The following is a 6000-nucleotide window of genomic DNA, read 5'->3' as shown; positions in this document are numbered from 1 at the left end:
AGGAAAGGAAAGGAAAGGAAAGGAAAGGAAAGGAAAGGAAAGGAAAGGAAAGGAAAGGAAAGGAAAGGAAAGGAAAGGAAAGGAAAGGAAAGTTAAAAAGGAAAGAAAGGGCAAAAGTGATAATGAGAAGAACAGCTGGAGGGGAAAAAAACGTGTTCAGCTTTTTCCTACAAGACTGCCTTGTCTTTACCTTACAGAGGTGTTTCATACCAGTGAAGTAGCTCAGGGAGGTGGGTGGAGGGCAGTGCTTGGCTGTGCTGCTCTTCCCTATCCCTGCAGAAGCTTTCTCCCTCTTCCCTTGGAGCATGACTCCTCAAGGCTGGCTGGAAGGATAACTACAGTTCTCTGAATCCCCTGGTAAATCACGGCCCTCTGAGAATGCCCCTTCAAATTATTGCGTTACATCACTTTTTGTGAGCCCTTCTCACCTCTGAAGCACAGTCCATCACCTAGAGGAGCAACTGCTTGCATGCAATTTGCAGTTGTTGCCCTACAATAACCACCACCATTTCATACTTTTGCCCTCAATGCCATATAAACTTTCAATTAAAAAAGTCCTCTAGACTTCTTGTAGTAATTAAATCTGCACTGGAGAAGAGGACAAGACCTGGCCAAAGAAACACTTTGTTGTTTAGGCCATGAAAATTGCATTTATAAAATCACTGCAACAATAACAGAAACCCTCAGCAACACAGACCCTCCAGGATCTGTGGAGTTACCTGATGGTTGTTGTCCAAAGTGCACATTTACAGAGGCTGCAATGCTGAGGGCTACAGCCTGTGCAAGCATGAAATGAAGGTGGTACCACCTCTCAGAGCCTTACCTTGTCCCAGCCACACATGAGTGTGTGACAGCACATCACAGGTGGCTGCAGGATCTGTGCCAGGCTTCACAATAGCTCCTGCCAGGATGGGAAGCTGTGGACACGGGTGCTTGTGCTTGCAGCTAACCCTCTCCACTATTTTCTAGGTCTTTCCTGCAAAAAGTGATTTGATTTAAATTAAAGTGCCTGGTAATTTTTTCCAAAAAGATGTTTGCTGCTGAGTGAGAAGAAAGAAGATGTACTTTTAAGGTGATGAAAAAAGAAGTTGTCACAAATGAGTGGATTAGATTACTTGAAGAATCACTGTCATAGGTATTAAAAAAACAATTTTAATATAAATTTCCAGAAGCACAGTTTAACAAAGTTCAATGGCAAGATTCTCTGCATTACATACTACATGGGTGAAACATATAGAGTAAAATCAGATAAGAACTGATTTAGAATTATTTACTAAGAGACATAAAAAAGTAAGGATGCAAAAGGGGACACCATACTTCTGAGTCATGAGATTCAGGATGGACCTCTCATTTTCAAAACTACCAGCAGATATCCATCAAGTTGAAATCCCCCATGAGTGCAAGGGTGACACTTGTGAGATTTCTCCCAACCTCCTGTGGAATGAATCATCTGTCTATTTATCCTGGCTAGGTATAACCCAGCTCAGTGCCTTTCACATCCTTGCTTAATGAATAATTCAGTTATCTGTAACAGGCTACCAGGACATCCACTCTGCTGACCTTTACCCACTCAACCTGTCATCATCATTATAGGTTTCAATCTAATCTAAACAATCCCTCTCAAAGAGTACAACACCACTGTCTCTACTGCTTCACTTTTCTAAACTTATAGCCAACCACTGCCAAAATAATAAAATAAAATAAAAAAAAATTATCCTGGAAAATGTTATCTGTAAATTCTGCTGGGAATATTAAACTGTTGTGGGACTAAATAGGCATCAATCTGGCTTGAGCAGCTCTTTTTCCTACATTATGTCCATTCTGTGGATTCACAGAAGTCTTCAGCCATCCCACTGATAACCCTTCAGACCAAAGAAACCCATAACTTTCTGATGTATTAAAAATAATTGATTTGGGAAAAAAAAAATAAAATACAGAAAAGGGAGTGGGCACAAGAATTCCAGAGTTGCTAAAAGTATTATATTCTTCACATGGACAGCGAATACACCTATATGACACACCACCCTCTCCTCACTGTATGTCCTCTGCAGGGATAACTGCACTACTCACAAGGCAAGGATGTGAAAGGCACTGAGCTGGGTCAGACCAAGCTATCTGTGGGAACTGAATTAGCTGAGATAGGTAAAACCTTGGACCAGGTTCCTAACACAGAGGGAATAAACCTGAAGCCTTGGGAGGTGGGTGCTGGAGGGAAATTGATGGAGTCATTCCACAATAGGTCATGTCCCTATTGGATTGGGGATTGGTTCGCTGCCCTCAGATACCCCTTCACATTGTGAAGCTCACCACACGCCTGGGTCTTTGGATGCAGCCCCTCTGACCGTGTGGTCTCTGTAAACATTAAAATCTATCTTTGGGGACTCCATCATACCCGTCCTGATTTACTCTGCCACGCTTGACCTGGCCGAACCGGGAAAGACAGGTCTCAGAACCCCACTGTGACATCCATCTAGCAAAACTGTCATGTTTCTAGTAAGGCTAATGAATATTAAGGATACGGAGGAGGAAAGCAGGACACACAACAAGCCTTCCTTTGCAGACTCCCCTGCTTTCAGCCAGCAAATCATATACATTTAACGCTGCATTAGAGAAGTTGGTTTTAGCTCTTTAGTTTGTCTACTCCCTTTCTGATACATTCAGATTTTTTGCTCTTTGCAAGATCCAGCAACTGTGAATCCCATCTGTTCACTTTTTGTTGGGTGGCACAGTCCTTTCTTCTGTTTGTTTTGCTGGCTGCCTAAACACATCCCTGATTCCCAAACTGCAAGCTCTAGTGAACGATACAGTGTCACCTTTTTGACTAGCATCACTGTCCTTAAAAATGGTTTCAAGAAAGACTAAGAATATTTTGTGTTCCTTATATTTTTGGTTCAATTTATCAAAAGGATGTCTTCATGTATTTATTTTGTAATTTGGTTTGACACAGAAAGATTAGGGCTGGACAGTAAATTACTCATGACTGGACTGGTTTCTCAGAAAACAAGGAGGAGCTGCCAATACTGCCTATCCCCCCAAAAAACAGACTATTTCATAGACCTGGAAGCAGCAGAACATTTTGCACATTTTGCAAGGGCCAAACAGGCTGGCATTTCCCTGAAGCCATTAAAATATCTTGTTTCTCCATGCTAAAGGCTGATAGACATGCTGAGCTGGGAATTGCTGGAAGATGGTGTCAGACTCAGGATTCACCAGACTTTAAAAAAAATGTTGTGCAGCTAAAATCCTTCCTTTGATCCAAGACTGATTTACAGTGTCAAGTTTCCACATTTTCCTCCTTCCTGTGCAAACGTGCAGTGTGGTATGAGAGCCACTGTGAAGAGGATAGCAGAAACTCTATGACAGGGCTAAGAAGGAAGGGAGAGAAGGAAGAGAAGGGTATTTCCTTCTCCTCATTGGCCCTTGTGTATGTAAAACGTAATTCTTTAAATAGATTATTTCAGACAGAACAGGAGTACATTCAGAATATGGAATGTTGCACTTCTAGTAAGGACATGAGGGGAACAGGCAGTTTAGCTGGTTACAGTGTTGCCCTGGGTGTGCCATCTCCTTTTGGAGATGTTTTATGTGTTCCTGTTGATGTGCATTCTGTAAGCACTAGCAGAAATTTACATTCTGGGACAGGTTTAAAAATTTGCACCAAACTACAGACATACTTGAGTTCTGACCTCAGCGAATTTAAAGCTTGCTGCAACTGGATGCACAAAGTACAAAATATCCCTTTGGATCATATATTCAAACTCACTTCTGTTATTCACATGAACACTCAGAAACATCTTTTTTTTAAATTGTCTGGATAAAATTCAGATACTGTCGTGGCAAATGTGTGATGGATGGATGGATGAACTATATGATATTACTAGTAGCAAGGATAAGAATTTGTGAGACGTTTCCTGAGGTTACCATGCAACCTCAACATGAAAAAGATCATGAAAATTTCAGCTGGCCTTCTCTTGGAATAAGGTCACAAAACCAAGGTATTAGACATTACCAAGAATTACTTCATAATAACCACAACAGCCTTTTAAAAACATGTAGTCATTCTTTTACTGTAGAGGGTAAGAACAACAGCATAGCCCCATTGCTTTTTATGCCTTTGGCAGAGGCCAGGAGAGATCAGATGGACACTGTGGCTTCCCTGGTACAATGGTGAGCACCTTCCTTGGGCCTTGAGGAACCTGACAGCTCTGCCCCTCTCTGGAGCAAAGGAGGGCAGTGCTGACTGCTTACAAAGGTCTAAGCATCTTGCTCTGCTAGATGTTGAACAATTGCATTGTACTGTTCCCCTCTGAAAAGTTTGTGCTGCTTTGGAAGAATTAAACCTTTCTGCAGGTATAATTTAACCAACCACTTCCACTCTCAACAGCATGTGAATGTGAAGATTTTTATAAAGAGAATTCTTGCCTGTTGAGTAAACACTACACCCTGGTTACTAAAAATGTCTATATAATTGTTTTGGGTGTTCTGTTACTTGGGCAGGCTTCTGAAGTGTTAACTGTGATATTAGTGCTAAATGCACTGAGCTGTCTTTTGCATTTACTGGAATTGTGACTCACTGAGCTGACTAAATGGCTACATGTTTAACTTCAGAACAAGGCAGAGCTAATGTATTTCGAAGTGGTATTTGATAAGCAGATTATTCCACTGCCTACAAAAATCCATACTAATAATTAGAGAAAATTAAGTATGAGAATGAATTACGTGGTGTCTCCTGCTGACATAAATAGCTCCCACACTCCTCTCTGCATTTTGCTTGGTCTATTCACCATGCAGAGCGTGAGTACCTTGAAGCAACCATGGCCTCAACATTGTATACTGGACTTTGAGGCTCCTATTTTAACATTTTATCATATTGTCATAAAAACAGAACAAACATTCTTATCTCCTGTTACAGTCATTATAAAATTCCATGTTGCAAATCTTTATAAAATCATAAACCAGGGGAAAAAGTATTCCCCCTTCTCTCACAAGTCAGAACAGACATGGCCAAAATTCACATAGAGGCCCTATAAAGAACAACCATACTTCAGGCATTAAAACTTCCTTGTTATTAAAGGAAAAGCATTTGAAAATCAAAAAAGGGACTTGAAGAACGAAACACCCCCATTGGATGATCCACATAGCCCATTGCAGGGCTTTGTGCAAGCTGTTGTGGCACCTTGCCTCTGACCATAGGTAAAGTGAAGTCAGTGTCTCTTGTTGAAACTCAATCATCCCTGGCACTTGCAATGAGTGTGGGGGTATGAGAATGCTCATGCTGAAGCAATGGTGGTGGAGGAGGTGTTGTCCTCCCCTCTAGCAGGCTCAGCTCTGCCTGGTGACTTGGAGCATCTTCTCCACCTGATAGTGCCTTGTCCCAGCAACCTGGGGACCAGCAGAGGCAATATGTTGGGTACAAGCACTCACCCCCTCCATGGTGCCCTTGGCAGGGCCTGGCAGCTGACTGCATCCCCATATTGCTGAAACTGCAGATCCATCATCACAATGGTGCTGTGCCATAGACAGCCCCAGGGCACCATGCTCTGGCCTACTCAAAGTCCTTCTGAGCTCTGGTGCTGAGCAGTTTATGGTCAAAGTGATCTGATTGTGCCACAGCTTGGCACTATCAGCACAGATTAAAAAAACACACCTGCCTAAAATATTTACTTGTTCCTGGAACTTTGCTCTGGGACTAGCCAGTGTGACGGACAACTTCTTTAATTGAAAAAAATGGGGTCGTTTCACCTTTAGTTTTTAGCCTTGGGAAAGGGGAGCCTTAAGGCACCAGTTAGTTTATTTTATTTCAGTATTTTTCTAAAAGCAATTTCCTTATATTGAAATTCCTTGTAAGTACCCAGGGAGGAGGAGGAAAATAAGGTTGTTATTTAGCTGGCTGAGTCACTGAAGGGAGAGGTTTGTGGCGGTGCCAGGACGTGTTGCAGGGATGGTGTGGGCTGGGGTTGGCGCTGCAGCAGGTCCAGCTGGGACCCCTGCAGCCCTGCC

Source organism: Parus major, chromosome Z, assembly GCF_001522545.3.
Source record: "Parus major isolate Abel chromosome Z, Parus_major1.1, whole genome shotgun sequence".
Lineage (NCBI taxonomy): Eukaryota > Metazoa > Chordata > Aves > Passeriformes > Paridae > Parus > Parus major.
This window is presented reverse-complemented; position numbering follows the sequence as displayed.